At 37.7% G+C, this 19963-nt stretch overlaps 1 protein-coding gene and 1 long non-coding RNA gene across 3 annotated transcripts in view; one reads left to right on the plus strand and one right to left on the minus strand.

The window, feature by feature from the left end:
- The window catches only part of APBA1 (amyloid beta precursor protein binding family A member 1), a 270008-nt gene that overhangs the window by 235484 nt on the left and 14561 nt on the right, over positions 1 to 19963 (minus strand). The window lies entirely within an intron of this gene.
- LOC130455577 (uncharacterized) lies at positions 9868 to 15163 on the plus strand. Its single transcript, XR_008913654.1, has 2 exons — positions 9868 to 9972; positions 14916 to 15163. It is a non-coding gene; the product is annotated as an uncharacterized LOC130455577 (long non-coding RNA).

Consider the following 19963-nt stretch of genomic DNA (forward strand, 5'->3'; position numbering starts at 1 on the left):
TATTTTACAGATAAGGTAAATGGAGACTCTGAAAGTTTAAGTAATTTTCCAAAGTCACATATCCATCTGTTGTCTCATTCGTGGAATATAACTGGCCCACCTTCTTTTCTATACACATGCTCTATGATAGTTTTCATTACATTTCTTTTTTTAAAAAACCCTCAACTTCTATCTTAGAATCAATACTGTATGTTGGTTCTATGGAAAGGAAAACTGAATCAAGCTTTGGGCCTTTCTGCAACTCAAGTGGAACAGACAGCAGTTGGAATGTTGGAGTGAAGATAATGACAATGATGACAATTTGTGGGGGAGCGACTGAGAGAGTGACAGTTGCTCTGAAGATCTCTCTTTCCTGGCCCTGGGACTGGAAGGAGTACTCTCTCCTTGTCTCTAGATAGAAGAACCTCTATTCCTGGATTTTTCCCAGCTGGGTGCTCTACCTGGATTCCTGTGATCATGTAATCAAACAAAAGGATTTTACGGGAATGATTTGAACTTAAGGCCAGTCTTTAGGGGTGCTAGCCTGAAGAGACAGGCCCAATCAGCTCTGAAGGTCAGAACCTTTTCTTCCTCTTGCTGCCTACTGCTAAGACTTTGAACTTAAGAAAACTAGTATAAATAGGAACAAAAGAAACCCTCCACCAGCCTGTGAGGCCTGGCCTCAGCTCAAAAAGTTGAGAGAGACTCAAACCCAATCTATGAAAAAGTATAGGGAAATCCCTACCCTCTACCCAATCCAAACTTGTTAATAAATTCCTCTTGAGTTAAATAACCCACAGTCAGATAAGAGGACTATCATTTCAAGGCAACATAGAGGGAGCAGAACCTAAGGATAGCCATTCAACCATAAATGGCCCTTATCAGACCCCTGCCAGGGGACCTTAGGGGGGTAGGGTTTGTCCCTCAGGAGGGTCCCTGTGTCTCTGCCCTAGGGTATCTTCAACATCAATCAATAGAGAAGACATCCCCTCAGGCTATCATAGTTGGCCCACTTCTCAGGAACCCCATTTTTCAAAGATAGCCTTTTGGCAGGGGGTATCTCTCTCCTTTACTTCACTGGCAGCCATATTCCCTCTATCCCTGCAACTCCTCTATTCCCTGTTATAAAACCTTCCTTATTCCCTGCACCTCTTCAATCTTCTACAATTCCTCTAACTATCACAGTTCCAAGGCAGAAGAGTGACAAGAATTAGGTAATGAGGGTTAAATGACTTGCCCAGCGTCACACAGCTAGGAAGTATCTGAAGTCAGATTTGAACTTTCATTATATTTCTTGCATACCATCTTCAATGGTAACCTACTGAAGCCTATTTACATACCCCATGAGCCATCTCACTGTTTTCTGAGTTGTTTGTAATTTTTATTCTTCTGATATTGCAGTATTCTATGACTGAAAGGCATTCAAGTATTATAAGGTGAACACTGGTGTGAAAAAGATAAGAGCTGCCACCCTGCATCACCAGCTGCCCATTGGATGTTATGAACTGGGTATCTAGAGGCATATCAAACTCAGTTGCACAAGACACAATTTACCTTGACTTGTGGATGGAGTACCATCTTTTCAGCCCCTCAAGTTTACTATCTTGGAGTCATTCTTGACTTTTCATTCATTCTCTCCACAAATGCAGTAGTAACTACCTGCCAAGTCTTGTTGATTCTGCCTTTCTACCATCTCTCACCTCTGTCTCCTTTCCCTCTACATGACTACTACCTAGATCAGGCCCTCACTATATCTTCTTTCTACTATTGTGATAGCCTCTTAATCAGTCTCCCTGCTTCCAGTCACTCTGTTCTCTGATACATATCTGACACACTGCCAAAGTTGATTCATAAAGTGCCAGTCTGCCTATATCATTCTCCTGTACAAAAAATTCCAGAGGCACCCTATTATCTCTAATATATCTGCTATTTAGAAACTGACTACCAACTACCCTTTCAGCCTTATTCTATAAATTATTTCCCTTCATACATTCATTGGTCCAACCAAAGTGATCTTGTTTTTCTTCACATGTAACATTCCATCTCCAATTTCCATGTCTTTCCAGGCTACTCTTGATTACCCAAAATTCACTACACCCTTACCTCTGCTTCTTTTAGTCTGCAGCTTCCTTTACAAGTGATTTCAAATGCCTTTGCTGATCTCCCAGGTTCTATTGCCTCCCTTTTAAAATTACCTTGTATTTACTTTTTATATATTTTATATGAATTTCTTTTAAAAACTCTTTTTTACCAATTACATGTAAAAACAAATTTTAAAATTTAGTTTTTAAAATCCTGAGTTCCGAATTCTCTTCCTTCCTTTCTCCTCTCCTCCCTCACTGAGAAGGCAAGCGATTTTATATAGGCTATATTAAATTTTAATATATATGTACATACATATATTTTTAATGTAGTCTATTCCTATAGAAAGTCAGTGCCTTGAAGAGAAGGACTGTTTCCATTTTTGCTTAGTATCCCCAGCACAATATCACAGTATCCTGGTGCACAGTAGGCACTTAATAAATTCTTATTGATTAAGAGCCAGGCCCAGACATGGAAGGTCCTGGGTTCAAATTTGACTTCATATACTTCCTAGCTATGTGACTCTGGGCAAATAACTTAACCCCCAGTGCCTAGCCCCTTACCTTTCTTCTGCCTTGGAACCAATACACTGTACTTATTCTAAGCCAGAAGATAAGGGTTTTAATATAAATAAATAAATTCAATTCAATAAATTCTTATGGTTTAATAATAGCTAATAATAATGAATGTTTATATAAAGCCTACTATGTACCAGGCACCATACTAAGCAGCTTATAATTAATATCTCATTTGATCCTCACAACAACCCTGGAAGATAAGTGCTATTTTACTATATCAATTTTGCAGAGGAAGTAACTGAGGAAACAGAAATTAAATGATTAGTCCAGGGTCACCTGGCTAATAAGGGCCTGAGGCTGGATTTGAACTATGGTTTTCCTGACTCCAGGCTAGAAATCTATCCACTCTCTACCTTGCTACTGATTAACCTTCATTTAGCACCTAACAATGTTAAGAACTAAGGCTTTTCTAGGGGAGTCCTATTTAAGAGAGTCCTTTAAGATTCCTTTAAAGTTAGCATTTGAAATGGGCTACCTTATAATGGAATACTATTGTACCATAAGAAATGACAAATAAAGATAATCACAAGAAAATCTAGACTTAGATGAAGTGATGCAAGGTGAAGTGAGCAGAACCAGGAGAACATTGTACACAGTAACAGCAATAAAGTATGACGACCAACTGAGAATGACAACCATTATCAACAAGGCAAGGATATTTTGATATCCTTGAGGATTCCAAGAGACTCATGATGAAAAGGGCTCTCCACTGCCATAGAAGGAGCTGCCATAACAGAGTCTGAAAGCAGATAGAAGCATGCTATTCTTCACTGTATTTCTTCCATGAATTTTTTTCTCTGGGGTAAGCAATATGTGTCTACTTTTACATGATAAACACAAAAGCATGTATGGTATATTAGCACATGTATAACCTATATCATGTAACCCTCATGTCTTGGGAAGGGTGGGAGGGAAGAAGAGAATATGGATTACAAAATGTCAGAAAGCAAATTGTTTTAAAATTATATTGACATCTAAAGAAAAGAAATTAAATTAAAATAAAAAGAAATGGGCTATAGTTTATTATGAAGAACAAAGAAATATGAAAATCATAGTTAAGGAATGATCTCTAGCTAATTAATCTTAATGCTATTAACTGGTTAATGTCTAATATACCTAATGCAGTATATATTATATAGGTATATACCTATAGCATTTTCTAATTTAAGAAGCCCTTCTAAATATATTTTGTCATTTGATCCCCATCACAGCCTTATGAGGGAGATATAAAATATATCATATTTACTATTTTTTTATAAGGAAACAGAGGTCTGAAGAAATTGGGAAAGAAACGCAGTTAGAAGGGATAATGATAATGCCAAGACTTCTAAGATGAAGGCTTTTAACTAGTCCTTTTGCTATTACAACATGGTTAGGTTTCATATTTAGCAACAAAATTTAACAATGAATCCTTGATGCTTGATCATATTATCCAGTAAGTGTTTAGAAGAGAAATTGTATTTGTTTGTCTTACCCCTATAAATGTTGGTTCTGGTCTGATTGTTTTAGTTTACAATGTGATTAAGCAGCTAGTGTTACCATTATTCTCTTCCAAACCTTAAATAAATAAATAACACATCAAAGATTAAATATATTTTGTTTATCTATAAAAAATAGTAATGTAACTAGCATTTACATAGTGATTTAAGTACTAGGAGCTATTATTACCTCTATTTTACAGATGAAGAAACTGAGGCTGAAAGATATTATGATACAGTCAGTTTTTACTTGCTTGGTGAACCTTTCCAAATTCAAGTGCCCGGAGAGCAAATTCAAACTGCCTGTGAGCCCTCAGATTACCAGAGAGAGTTGAGGGAGAAAGTTGCTTGCTTTGGGCAGCAGGACTGAGGGGTGGAACATGTAAAAAAATGTCCCTGGCTGCTGGGAAGAGGGAGAACAGCGCAGCTCCCTGAGAGATGATGTTGTCTGCAGAGGGCCATGGTCTGGAAATTGGGCATATGGCCCAGTGAGGAAATAAAAGCATATCTGGCAAGGGAATGGTTTAAGAAAAATCTGGGAAGCCTTATATGAACTGATGCAATTGAACATTGATCATGATCAGAGCTCTCAGGTCTTTCAGAGTTATTTGTCTTTACCATATTGTTGTATAAGTTGTTCTCTTATGCTCAATTCACTCTGCATAATTTCAATACAGGTCTTCCCAGATTTCTATAAAACTGTACATTTCATCATTTTGTATGGCACAAGTCTATTACACTGAGATATCATAATTTGTTTAGTCATTCCCTAATAGATGGTCAACCCTTTAGGTTGTATTTTTTTACTACAGAAAGAGCTGCTATTATTATTTTTGTACATATAGGTCATTTTCTTTTTTTGATGGGGTATGGAATTGCCACTTTTAACAGTCCTGCTCTTACCCCTTAATATATAGGTATATCTTTTATATAATAAATGTTTCCTGAAATAATTATGTTTATTTTTAAAAATTTATTTAATTAGATGATTTAGAATAATTTTCCATGGTTATAAGACTCATGTTCCTTCCCTCCCCTCCCTCTAGCCCCCTCCCATAATTGACATGCAATTCCACTGGGTTTAACATGTGCCTTCAATCAAGACCCATGAAATAATTATGTTTAAAGTAAAATTTTATAAATCAGATAGCATTTTTAGTGTATTAGATTAGCAGTTATCAAATTTTTTATCTCAGGATCTGTTATTGAATGTACCTCCAAGAGCCTTTCTTTCTTTTCTTTTCTTGAACTCTTACCTTCAGTCTTGGAATTAATCCTAAGTAAAGGTTCCAAGGCAGAAGAGCAGTAAGGGCTAGGCAACTGTGGTGAAGTGACTTGCCCAGGGCCACATGGCAAGAAAGTATCTGCAGCCAGATCAGAACCCAGGACTTCCCATCTCCAGGATTGGATTCTAACCACCAAGTCACCTCATTGTCCCAGAAGTTATTCTTTTCAAGGATCAAAACCAAGAACAAGTTATGACCAACTAAATTCATTTTTTATTTAGAGTGACTTATTAGACCAGCAGATCAGAGGAATGCCCTGGAACAAGAGTAATTTTATCTCAGTAATCATTAGACATAATATTATGCCAAAGCCTAATGGATAATATGAGATGTTATGCATTGAATGGAAGTAATAAAAGGATTCATGTTTATGTTGTACTTTAAAATTTGTTTGGCACTTTTCTCACAACAACCCTGTGGAGTTGCTCTGTAAGTATTATAACAACATTTTATAGCTAAAGAAACAGTCTCAGAGGAGTTAAAAATATTCATGCAGCTTGCAAGCATAGGAAGCAGAACTGAAACCTAGGTCTCCTGCTCCAGGTCCAGTGTTTTAGCCAGTACACAATACCACTTCTCCATGGTGAAGTAGGTAGATTTTCAGCTGACTAAACAATGGTATTCCAAGAATGTTAAGAAGTATTTAGACTAAAGTCTTAGGGTAGTGCTTCTGCCAGAGCTCTGTATCTCACCATGTCCTGGCCAACATCTTTATCACCATCACAAATGATTTGAAGCTAAACAGCTAATTCCCTGAACAAAAGAAACTAGAACCAAAAGGATCTCACAGACTGGAATGAATTTCACCAGATGAAATTTAATGAAGCTAAAAGTAAAATCCCACATTGAGGTTAGAAAAATCAACTGGACGAGAAAAGAGAAAGGGAATTGTAGCTTAAAAGTATTTTATATAAAGGTGATTTGGGGTTTTAGTTGACCAAAAGATTAATGTACATTTTAGCTGTCTCAGTGCTGAAGTAATCTTGAGTTATATTAAGTACATGGTCCAGCTGGATGTGTTAGGATGTGCCTGGGAGGCTACTAGTAAGACTGAAGCTGGTGGACAGATTGAGTTTGGGAGTTCTCAGTTTCAGTGGAGTCAAAGTCTATTGGGTGGCTGTACTTAGTACAACACCAATATGGTGAACCAGTGGGCATCTGGGAAGAGAAGGAAGTACCAGAAAAGAACCTGCCCAGGTCTGAAATAGAGAGGGTCAAAACTTCAATGCTAAATTCGTGGTGAGGTTGAAACTATTATGGCCACTGTACTTTCAATGATATTCAGAGACCCAATTTTAAAAGAATCACACACACACACACACACACACACACACACACACACACACACACACACACCCCTTAATTGTTTTATCCAAAACAAAGATGAGAGTACGTCTATATTCTGTAGTATCAGGTAATAACTAGGGTTCTGGGTTTAGTTCTGGGTGATGTGTTTAAAGGCAGGCAATTTTAAGTTGGAGGATGTAAAGACAAAGAGAGTGAGTGGTCTGGAGATTTTAATCTGAGGAACAACGGAAGGAAGGCAGAATGTTCAGCCTGGAAAAGATGACTCCAAGAAATATTATAATGTGAAGATCATGTGGAAGAGATATTGTATTCATTCTGCATTATTTCTTCCTAAGACAGAACTACACCCATTGAGTGAAAGCCATAAGGAGGCAGAATTCAGATCACTATCAGGACATACTAATAGAGCTATTTTTTAAAAAATGAGATGGGTTGTCTTCTAAAATAATGAATATCCCATTACTGGTTATCTTCTAGACCTGCCAAACATTAAGATGGTTTTGGTCCCAGGTAGCTAGAGAGAGAACCTTTAAGCTAAGAGAGGCAGTGGAAGTAGTAGCTAGTTACAAAAGACCAAGGTTCAAATCCCATTTCAAATCCCTACTAACTCTGGAACTCTGAGTGAGTCCCTTACATTCTCTGAGACTCAGCTTTCAAGTTTTTGCAAAATAGGGATCATAATAGCGTCTACCTTATAGGATTGTTCTAAGAATCAAAAGAGCCAGTGTATATAAAGCACTTTGAAAACAGTTAAGGCAATAAGGCATAAATGCAAAAACAACAATAATAATATTGTTGTTGTTGTTATTATTATTTTGTTGTTGTCAATAGTGATGGTGGTGGTGCCTCTGGTTTTATTATTCTGTCTTCCTGCCTAGACACTAAACTCTGGCTTTGCCTAGAGTTTTTGGCCTCTATATCAGTTTTTTCATACTGAAAAAAAGAGATGTAAGTATTGCTTAAATAAGTGCTCTGTAAAGTCCATGAGGAGTTAAAAATGATTTCATATGCTTCTAGCACATAAATTAATACATAACTACAGAGAAGTTTCTCTAGAAGAAATTTTTAACTCGCGGTCTATTAACTTACTATAAAAATCTTTTGATAGCTGTAATTCAATATAACTACACTTTATTTTATGCATTTAAACTCATTAATCAGAAAAGGGTCTGTAGGACTCACCAGTTTGCTATAGGGGTTCATGAAGTAAGAAAGGTTAAGAACCCCTTTTTCTTTGGGTTCACCTACAAAGTCCTTATTGAATGACTAACCAAAAAAGAAAAAAATATATATCACTTGACTACTCTGGATGAAATCACTACCAATTCCCCCTAAACAAATTAGTAAGTTTGTAAATCAGATGTTTGTGAATGTTCCCTTCACTTAAATCCCATTTTAAAGGTCTTGTTTCAGTGGAGGTGATCCCTTACACATGCAAGTAAAATACAATCTCTGGCAGGTCCTACCAAACTAGAAAGACTTCAAATTGAATTCTAATGACAGTATATGAGTCTGATGCCTGAAAACATTTTTTGTTGTTTATCTAAAATTTGTAATTTTATTGGTGTAGGGGAGCTCCTGTCTCTAAAACACCTCTCTATCATGAAGGAAAGCAAATCATATGTGACTTCCCATCTTGGGAAATTGTTTGGGGGCATTGAGAGGGCATGTAACCCATTTACAGTCACATAGTCATAATGTGTCAGAGGTAGGATATGAACCCAGACCTTTGTAACTACAAAAGACCTTCTTTCCATTACTTTACGTTGTCTCTCTAAGGCAACAGAATTAAATTTAGAGGGGCTTATTGCTGAAGTGGCTAGAGGTTGATGAAGTTTTCAGCCATAGCAGTTCTCCAAGAACATCTTAAATTGTAGAGGTTCAAGATCTAAATTATTAGAAAGAAAGCCCAATGGGGAAGTTGGTAACACAATGGATAGTGCACCAGGCATGGAGTCAGGAGGAACCAGGTTCAAATTTGGCCCCACGGTATGACCCTGGGCAAGTCACTTAAACACAGTTGGCTAGCCCCTACTACTCTTCTGCCTTGGAACCCATATGTAGTAGTATTGATTCCAAAAAGGAAAGGGTTTAATGAGAGAGAGAGAGAGAGAGAGAGAGAGAGAGAGAGAGAGAGAGAGAGAGAGAGAGAGAGAGAGCAACTAAATCTTAAATCCTTGATGTATATTTGTTGTTTTTGTTCAGTTGTATTTCATCCATGTCTGACTTCATATCCCCATTTCAGGGTTTTTTTTTATGGCAAAGATACTAAAGTGGTTTCCTATTTCCTTATCTAGCTCATTTTATAGATGAGGAAACTGAAGCAAACAGAGTGAAAGGACTTGCCTAGGCTCATACAACTGCTAAGTGTCTGAGACCAGATTCAACTCATGAAGATGAGTCTGTCTGATTCCAAACTCAAGCCTCTCTCCACTGCCCTAACTAGCTGCCCTAGTGTAGCTTAGTATTTCAAATATCAGTTTACCCCCAAACTTGCTATTTGCAGTTTTCCCCAAAGCAGAATGTTATAGATCATTTGAGAATTCTTTAGAAAAGTGGTTTTAGGACTGGCATTGTTGGTATCCACAATCTTTAAAAGCTTTCTGTTCAGAAGTATCATGATAGACTGGAAATGGCCCTAGCTAGAGAGTCAGTCAATGAACAAACATTTATCATGTGCTAGGCATTATGCTAAGCTTTGAAGAATCAAAGAACCATAAAGGATGGCCCTTGCTCTCAAGGATCTCACAGTCTAATGGAGAAGAGAATATCCAAACAATCATGTGCAAAAAACTATAGACAGGATAAATTTGAAGTAATCAGCAGAGAGAAGGCACTTAAAAGGAGAAGGATCTGGAAAGATTTCCTATAGAAGGTAGGGATCTAGCTGGGATTTGAATGAAGCCAGGAAATGGAGAAGAGAAGCACAAGCATTCAGGCATGGAGGATAGAAGTGATAATGGTAAATGAAGTATGTCTTATTTGAAGAATAGCAAGGAGGCCAGAATGACTAGATCATAAAGGCATGTTGGGGGGCAGGGGCAGAGCTGGAGAGAGTGGATTAAGTGGGGTGGGAGGTCATGTCATAAAGGGCTTTGAATGCCAAATAGGGGATTTTCCATGGGGAGGTTGGGAATGGGATGGTCTCACCTATGCTTTAGGAAGATCATTTTGACAACTGAATGGAGGATCCACTAGAATGGGGAAGAGACTTGTGGCAGGCATCCTCACCAGCAGGCTATTGTGCTATTCAAGTGTAAGGTAACCATGATTGTTGTGGCAGTATCAGAGGAGAGGGAACACATACAGAAACTGTTAGAAGGTAAAATTGGAAAACCCTGATAATAGATTGGATATGCGAGAGCAAGGAGTAGAAGATGAAATAACCTTAGCTTGGGATTCAGAGAACCTACATTCCAATCCTATGTCTGGTGTATACTACCTGTTTGACCAAGGGCAAGTAACTTATTTTGTTTGGGCTTCAATGTTTGTATCTGTAAAATGAGGATGATATGGGAACGTTAGGCCCCCAATCCTATGTGACGATTGGAGAACATCTCCCTCTCTGACCTGCAAAAATCTATTCCTTTTTCTCTTTGAACCATATGCTTCCTCATATAACTGTTTGTTTTGCATGTTTAAATGTTTCCTTTGGTTCCTATTTTTCTCTAATCTGGATATCTGATTTTTATTTTTATTCTGATTCAAATAAAAGGAAATACTTTACAATTCCAAATCTGTTAAATGATTGGAAAAGAAAAATAACATTTGTCCCTGTCCTTATAATAACCTGTTCCTGTTTGCCCTTTTTCTCATGATAAAAAAAAAATCCAAATTTTCATTCATACCGTAATGAATACTTCCTGCCTGAAACAAAGGTCAACACAGTGTTATTTGTAGAGTGACATATTGCCTATAGGAAAAGTAAAGAAAAGGATTGTAACCCCAAATATTAAAAAAAAAAAAAAGAAATGCCTTTGAATCATAAAACTAAGACACGGGTGCTAGAAATATTTTATAATATGATCTGGGAAACTCATTGTTTCCACACTTGGGTCAAATACAAAACTCTCTAAGGTTGTCTGGTCTTTTCTGCCCTTTCCATCTTCATTGATCTCTTCTAGCTGAATAAAATGTTATCCTCTCTGACAATGTGCAGAATTCCAGAATTACTAATACTCCACCTCCTCGATGATCAGAGCTCTTGCCATCCAAATTCAATCCGCCAAACCTTTCTCACTCCTGTACCCTTAAGGATAAGCTTCTCTAGCAACACCTTTCTGTTTCCTATCCTCCTCCTCCTTGGAATATACGCCAAAAAATATATATCCTAGAGAGTTACCCTGGTAACAGCGAAGTCAGCGGTTAGAATGCCCCAGGGCTAGAGGTTCTTAATTATAACCAGAGACATAGTTAGTAAGTAATACAGTTGTCAACTCATTTCTTTACCATTTGAATGAATCTTTAATTGGAAACTGGATCTTTAAAGAGTGTGCTACGCATTGTACTGCTCAATAAATGTTTGTTGCTTGATTTCTTGATAAAGAAATGTGCCTGTAGCTCAAGTAGCAAAATACTATTCAAAAACAAAGCAGCAAACATGCTAAAGAACGTTGTTAATGAGGATCAAGGTAGAAGTCCAGAATGAATGACGTTTGCATCGAAGCTACGTTTGATTTTCATTCCAGTTTCTGCACAATTTAATGTAGCAATACATAGAAAATCTAACACCTAAAAGGGGCCGTTCTAGAATGGGTGTGATTAGCCTCAAAAGGAAAAATTAAAATCTTTGGAATAAGATCATTTTAAATGGTTTTAACCCCCTGCAATTATGAACAAATGATTTCATAGGATATTCATATGAACCAGAATGATAATTAAAAGTGAGGAAAATATCTACTCAGGTAAGATGGTATGTGCCTTTGTTGTTCACATTTTGCCTAGAATTCTATGTAATAGTCATAAATACCTTTGTAGAAAATTCTCAATTGCAGGCAAGATTACTCATCTTTGCTAAGGAATGATATCTGGGTTGGTCCACAGCATGGATAAGAATTGTAATTCTATTTATATCAATAAGTAATTTTATTTTATTATTTTGAAATTCTTACCTTCTAAGACAGACAAACAGCAAGGGCTAAGCAATTGGGGTTAAGTGACTTGCCCAGAGTCACACAACTAGGAAACATTTGAGGCCAGATTTGAACCCCAATCTCCCTGACTCCAGGCTTGATGCTCTATCCATTGTGCAACCTAACTGCCCTTACATCGGTAATTTTAAAGACCTGAAATGAATCTTTTTTTAAATGAATAATGCTTTCCTCTCAATTTTTATTTTATGTTAGAAAATATTCTATGCAGATGAAGGAATGTTTCAGGTTAAAAGTCTACAAAGATATTTCCGAAAGGATTACCAGCTAATTGAAAGTCTTTTTAAAATAGACAGCTTCTACTTGGACTTAAATAAAGGTGTAAGAACTTGCTATTGCAGAGGTCTCACTGGTCATCCATGCACATAACATAAAAAGATGCAGGTGATAAACTTTAATGTACTCATGAAGGGTTACCATGCAAATAATAGCCTGAGGCAAGTCAGGCTATGGCAGAGGGGGCTCCCAGGCAATAACTCAAGCATATTCTCTATGATCTAGGTCACAGATTAAAAAATGGGCAAGGGTAAAGAAACCAAGTGAAATACTAAAAAGAGATAGAAAAAATAGGCAAGAAAAAGAGACTAGCATAATAGGGGATGAGATAGACATCCCTGTTGTCTTCTCCATAGTCCAGGCTATTCCAGAACCTATTTGGGATGGTTAGACTATGGGAAGATCCGCTGCCTCCAGGAGAGTCCTTCCCCATTTGACTTTGCCTTTTGCCTACTCTAAGTACTACCTCTGAGCTTTGCTATCTGCCTTGGGATTTCTAGGCTTTTCCATCTGTCCCATTGCTTAACTTTCACATATGTGTTATCTCCCTCAATTGCAGTGGGAGCTTCTTGAAAGCCAGGACTGTCTAGTTTTTTCAATTTGTTTTATCAGCACTTAGTACAATGATCAGCACATAGTAAATACTTAATAAATTCATTCATAGTTTAACTAGAACTCATATTCTGCCAGGTAATAATCCAAATGAGATAAACTTTGACCCATCTGAATGGTCAGACTTCCAAGAATGTCACATTTTGGTAGGAACCTGTAAGATGGTCTCTAATAAACAGGAATCCTGGATCTATTCTGGGTCTCATGATATATGACATTTTTACCAAGGATTTGGATGATGATGGTTGTGACAAGGAAATCACTTTAAAAGACTGATATATATTAATTTAAGGTCGCCAAGGAATTCAGCTATGTAATTCCTAAATGAAAACTCAAGTCAGCAGTCAACCTTTTATGGAGTTTAATTACAAACAGGATGAAGAAAGGTATTAGAGATAGAGAGAGAGAGGGAGAGAGAAAGGGGAGAGAAGGGAATAGGGCTTAAATACCCCTTCTGTTTAGGCTGGGCCAAAAGGCCCAAGCCCTTAGATAGCTGGGGCAAAGAAAGGAGATCAGTCCCTATTACTCACGTGACCAAAATGGAGAAACAGTCTCAGGGGCCTCCACCTCCAGCTTCCTTCAGAGCCGACTCTCCAAGCACCACCTCTCCAGCCAACCACCTCAGTCCTCAGACCCCTCTATCTTTAAGGAAACCATCCAAATTCCCTCCCCTCAGTTCTCACATCTACCAATCACTGTCCATGTCTTCCCTGTGCCAATGGTGGCTCTAGCTTAACCCAGGACCGCCCAGAGGTCTGTGGCTTTGCACATGTCTGTTGAAGGTCATATTCTCAAATAATTAAATCTTGATCCTTTGTTACAGCCCTTCCTAAATCCTGTTACTCTGAGTAGGGTAGAGATTGGAATAATTAAATTTTGATCTATGCTGCAGCCCTTCCTAAATCCTGTTAGGACTGAGTAGGGTGGAGATTGTAATTTCCAACACCTGGTTCTGTCATTCCAAGTATCTCTATTGTATCAATTCTAAAATCAATCATGACTCAAAGAAATTCCTGTTCTATGCTTAAGCATAGGTCAAAGCCCTTTCCATTGTTCAGCAAAAGGTTTCTGTCCTAAAGTAATCTTAAGAAGGGAGGAGGAGGAACCTCCCATGCCAATGGGGTTCACATTCCAATAGAGTTCCCACTATCAATAGGAAATTTTTCAAGTATGAAATTTCCCAATAGTGAAATTTCCAACATTTATAAGTCTAAGAAATTTTAAGGTTTACATGGTACAGTTGACATATTGATCAGGGTTCTGGCTGAAGATCAGAAGAAGTGGTAAATATATTGGACAATAGAATCAGGAGACAAAAAGGTCTTTATAATCTACCATGATAGGCTTATTTGAATGAGATGAAATTGTATAGAGAGAAATGTGAAATACTACGGTTCAAAAATCAACTACACAGGATGAGGATGGAGGAGGAATGGCTAAACAACTGAACAAAAACAAACTAGCACACTTCTGGTATAAGTTTTCATCCAAGTCATTAGTAAAAAATATTATAGAGGGGGCAGCTGGGTGGCTCAGTGGATTGAGAGCCAGGCCTAGAGAAGGGAGGTCCTAGGTTCAAATGTGGCCTCAGACACTTCCCAGCTGTGTGACCCTGGGCAAGTCACTTAACCCCCATTGACTAGCCCTTACCACTCTTCTGCCTTGGAACCAATACACTGTATTGATTCCAAGATGGAAGGTAAGGGTTTAAAAAATTTTATATAGTATGGGACTCAGCACAGATCTGGGGTTCACGCTCACTACAGATTGCTTTACAATTGCTATAGAGATGTGCCATTCTTTCAGTGTGGTCATTCAAATGGGTTGAACAGGTCATTTAGTCTATTACCTAGTTAATATCACCCCAGTGCCCACAAGACAGCATGTGAATTCTAGGTATACTATGAATGAATGAACGAACGAACGAATGAATGAATGAATGAATGACTTAGGAAAGAAAGACAAAGAGCAAGACTCGTTAAAGTCAATCAGGCCAGTGGAGAAAAAAACTGTTCTCCAACAACTGAAAAGGCTCAGGCCACATCTCACTTTCTAGTAATCTTCCCTGACCACCCTGACCTACAGAGAATTTCTTTCTTTTAACTCTGATAACACTTGTTAATGCCTCTCTTTTTACTTGTCATAAAATGATTTGCTTAAATGCAGCTTAAGTACTTTGAGAAGTCACTGGAAAAAGACCCTGATATTGGAGAAAACTGAAGGCAAAAGGAGAAGGGGATGGCAGAGGTTGAGATGGATCGATAGTGTGTCATGGCAACAATGAACAGGAGCTTGGACAGACTTTGAGAGATTGTGGAAGAGAAAAGGGCCTCATGGGTTATGGTCCAGATGTCATGAAGAGTCAGACAGGACTGAACAACTGAATGGCAACAATATAAAGTGATTTGCACTAATTAGCTTTTCATATACGCATTTCTTCTTTTTCCATCTAAACTGAAAATTCCTTGAGGGGGGGAATGTGGTTTATTCTTCTTTGTAGTTCCCCAAATACTTAGCATAGGTTTTGGACATAAATGGATGCATAATGACTGACTGACTGAATTTTATAAATAAGTTCTAAACCCACTTCACTGAAAACAGTTCAATAGATGGAGGTCTAACTTTGAAAACAGAAGATGTACAAACATACTTCAATAAGCACAAGGGAATCGTTTTCAATATTTATTATAACTTACAGAAGAAATATATGTGCAGGGATACTCTAATAATACTCATCAACCCTAGTCGGTACACAGGGACTTTTGATTTACTTTTCACATCTTTTAATGCATTGTTCTTGACAGAAATTTTGCTGACAGATTTTTTTTTCTTTTCTTCATCTATGAATAAGACCAAGAGATGGTAGGTATTTCTAATGCAGTACTATGTGTCTCTTTAGGGTATTGTGAGCTCCAACTGCAGCCTCCTATGTCATTACCAGAGAAGTACATGATTAATTTTTAAACTGCCTTGATGGGGCTCAGTGCTTTGTTAATAACAATGCGATTCCTTTTTTCCATCAAACTAAATTCCCTAAGCTGGGGACTTTGATTTCATAATCTGCAAGACATTTTAATAGACTGACTTTACGTTGTCACTATAGAGGATCCATGATCCCCATTTCATCGGTGGGGGTAGTCACTCCATCATAACAAATGCCATGGTATATTTGGAAGAGCACATGATAGGGACTTCATAAATGCTTACTGACAAGACGATTGACTGTTTCCTCCTCTGTAAAATGAGAGGGTTGGGCTGGATGACTTCCGAGTTCCCTTCCAACTCTAAATCTTTTAATTCTTCTCATTTGGGTGATTCTTACCAAAGTCTTTCCAAAATCCTCCATAGAAGATCTAATCAAAGTATGCCCCTCTGTTGTCAGCTCATTCTCACTACGTGACCAGCCCACTTCGTTTTCTAGTCCTTTGTATTATGACAACATCTTTTATGCTCTTTATCACATGCAGATCATTGCTGGCAATGTACAACAACCTGCTTACACCCACTGTCACAACCCTAGTTCAAGCCCTTGTTACTACTTACCTGGAATTCTGTAATAGCCTCCTAATTGGTCTCCCGGCTTCAAATCTTTCCCCTTCCCCATCCACTCTCCACACAATCTGAATATGTCACTCCCTTGCTCACCAAATTCCACTGACTCTCTATTGCCTCTGATATCAGACTTGCAAACTGTTGTGTTTGACCACAACATTGCTCCAACCTACCTTTTGGGGCTTGTGATCCATTACTTCTGGGAGAGGCATCTAGCTAGTGTAGTGGCTTGGAATCAGAAAGACCTGAGTTACTAGCTATGTAATCTTGGACAAGTTACTTAGCCTCAGTCTGCCTCAGTTTCCTCAACTGTAAAGTATATTTTTTCTGGCTGTTCCCCATGCTTGGAATGTCCTCCTTCCTCTTCTCTGACCTCCCTGGTTTCTTTCAAGTTCCAACCAAACCTAGCCCTTTTTAGTTCCAGTGCTTTCTTCACTTTTCATGATTTCCTGTTAATCCTGTATAACTTGCTTTGTATATATTTGTTTGCATATTGTCTCCCTGCTTTAGATTGTAAGCTCCTTTAGGGCAGGGACTATCTTTTGCCTTTTTTTGTATCCAGAGCACTCAGCATAGTGCCAGTGTTTATTGAATTGAGTTGAACTGACCTCCCAAGGCTCTTGTGAGAATCAAATGAGATATTAATTGTAAAGCCCCTAGCACAATGCCTGGCAATAGTTAATAAACTTAACAAACATTCATTTGCTTCCTTTCCTTCCTTCTTAGATTATATAGCCCAGTTATGTTTGTCTATTATGTGCGTACACATACACATAGACACACAGAATGTCACAAAAGTCTTAGTGCAGGTTTAAGTCTCAGTGATTTTAGGGGTGTTGGGGCTATACGTTTATATACAACAATACTTAAAAGTTCAATTATTTAAATTTGTTTTATAATTAGTTTTGCAAATTTTTAATAATAAAATTTTAAATTTTAACAAGACAGAGCACCCTGCCATTATGCATTGTGTGGACAACAGTTTCTAGATGATACTTTCCCAGATGGGTTATGTGGAAAAGAGGGCATGCCCTTGCTTGGGCATGTCAGTCGCCTGATCTCTCTCCATTAGACTTTGTCTTGTGGGGACACAACTATGATTCATGCATTAAAACCTTGCTCTTTGGATGATCCTAAGGCTAGGCTTACAAATGTAATACTTTCAGTCATTGAATGACAGCTAAAAAAAGTTTTTACCAAGTTCAAAAATCAACTAGACATTACACAACACAAAATGGTGTTTGTGTTGGATTTTAGTAAGAATCCATCAGTATCTTTAAATTTTTAAATAATTAACCTTTCAAATGTCATTTTTTGTTAAGTTCGTAGCATTTGTACTTCTAAAGTTAACAAAACTTAAAACTGAATTAGTACTTTGGAGACTGTGTGTGTATGTGTGCATGCGTGTGTGCATTTCATATATACATTTATATAAGCATGCTGTCTCCCAAGTTGGAATATAAGTTTCTTGCAAGCAGAGGCTATTTCATTTTTGTTTTTGGACTGCAGCACCAAGTAAAGGAAGTTGATACATAGCAAGCACTCATTGTTGATTGATTGACCACAAGTTTTTCCATTTCCCTTTGGGTTATTTGTGATCTTGATTCTTCTGTGACTGTGGTATTCCAAGATTCACAGCCACATGGCACCATGAGGAAGCCATTATTTGTAAGCATTATGGAGATTATATTCCATAAAACCATTGTCTTTTTGTCTCTCTCTCTTTTTTAACCCTTACTTCATGTCTTAGGATCAGGTCTAAGACAAAAGAGCAGCAAAGGCTAGGCAATCAGGGTTAAGTTACATGCCCAGAATCACAGAGTTAGGAAGTATCTGGGCCATATTTGAACCCAGGACCTGCTACAAGCCTGGCACTCTCTCCATTGTGCTACCTAGCTCCCCTTCATTGTCTACTTGTCTTAACATCTCCTATTTCAAGATCTACAAAAGAAAAATCATGAAATCCCCATAGATGTTGTAAGTCTTCTACTGTTTTATTATTCCTAGCTCATTCAGATAAAGTACCAAAGCTTCATAAATCAACCGTATTAAATTCATCTTAGCAAAAACATAATCAGACCCTCTGAGTTATTATCAGCATTTCACAAGTTTCCTTGGAGCAAGGTATAGGCTTTAAAAACCACAGGTGAGCTGCAAGTCAACCACCCAATATTACACTTAATCCCTGCACTGTAGCTTACAGAATAGACAATGATCAAAATCATAATCACTCCTTGCTATGGTTTCCTAAAGATATTATCCTCCAAAGTACTGGAAAACTAGATGATCTGAAGCAATACTACTTAATACCATTTAAAAACAATAAAAGCCCCAAACCAAAAAAATAAACTAAAACTAAACCCTACCAACCATCACACCTTAGAATTAAGATTCTTAATCATTTTTTGGGTCATGGAACTCTTTCAAAGACTGGTGAAGGTTTTGGATCCCTTCTTAGAATAATCCTTCTAAATGCATAAAATAAAATGCAGATGATTACATAGGAAACAGTTACTTTAAAATAGTTTTCAAAATATACTTGATAGGAGGCAGCTAGATGGTGGCTCAGTGGATCATGTGTTAAAATCCCTGGTGGTATTCTGATAGAAATAAATTGAATTGGGAGTGATCAGGTGGCTCAATGGATATAGAACTAGACTTAGAAAAGGGAGGTCCTAGGTTCAAAAGTGACCTCAGATACTTCCTTGCTGTATGACCCTGGGCAAGTCACTTAATTCCCATTACCTAACCCTTACCACTCTTCTGCCTTGGAACCAATACATAGTATTGATTCTAAGACAGAAGATAAGGGTTCAAATATATATATATATATATATATTTGAAAAGTTCATAACCACAGGTTAAGAACCCTTGCCTTACCCAAAGGGTTTTAAAAGACTGTCTGCCCTTTGATCTAGCCATAGCACTGCTGGGTTTGTACCCCAAAGAGATAATAAGGAAAAATACATGTACAAGAATATTTATCGCTGCGCTCTTTATGGTGGCAAAAAATTGGAAAATGAGAGGATGCCCTTTGATTGGGGAATGGTTGAACAAATTGTGGTATATGTTGGTGATGGAATACTATTGTGCTCAAGGGAATAATAAACTGAAGGAATTCCATGGGGACTGGAACGACCTCTAGGAATTGATGCAGAGTGAGAGGAGCAGAACCAGGAGAACATTGTACACAGAGACTGATACACTGTGGTACAACCAAATGTAATGTACTTCTCCATTAGTAGCAATGCAATGATTCAGGACAATTCTGAAGGACTTAGGAGAAAGAACGCTATCCACATAGAGAGAAAGAACTGTGGGAGTAGAAACACAGAAGAAAAACAACTGCTTGATCACATGGATTGATGGGGATATAATTGGGGATGTAGACTCTAAATGATCACCCTAGTGCAAATATCAATAATATGGAAATAGATCTTGATCAATGACACATGTAAAACCCAGTGGAATTGCTCATTTGCTACGAGAAGAGGGTGGGAGGAAGAGAGGGAAAGAATATGAATCATGTAACCATGGAAAATATTCTAAATTAATTAATTAAATAAAAGTTTTCAAATAAAAAAAGAACCCTTGCCTTAAAACTTAATTTCATGTATTTCCTCTGTAAAGCAGATGAACCCTATGCTAATAAAAACATCTCT

This window comes from Monodelphis domestica, chromosome 7 (genome assembly GCF_027887165.1).
Source record: "Monodelphis domestica isolate mMonDom1 chromosome 7, mMonDom1.pri, whole genome shotgun sequence".
In the NCBI taxonomy this organism is placed as follows: domain Eukaryota; kingdom Metazoa; phylum Chordata; class Mammalia; order Didelphimorphia; family Didelphidae; genus Monodelphis; species Monodelphis domestica.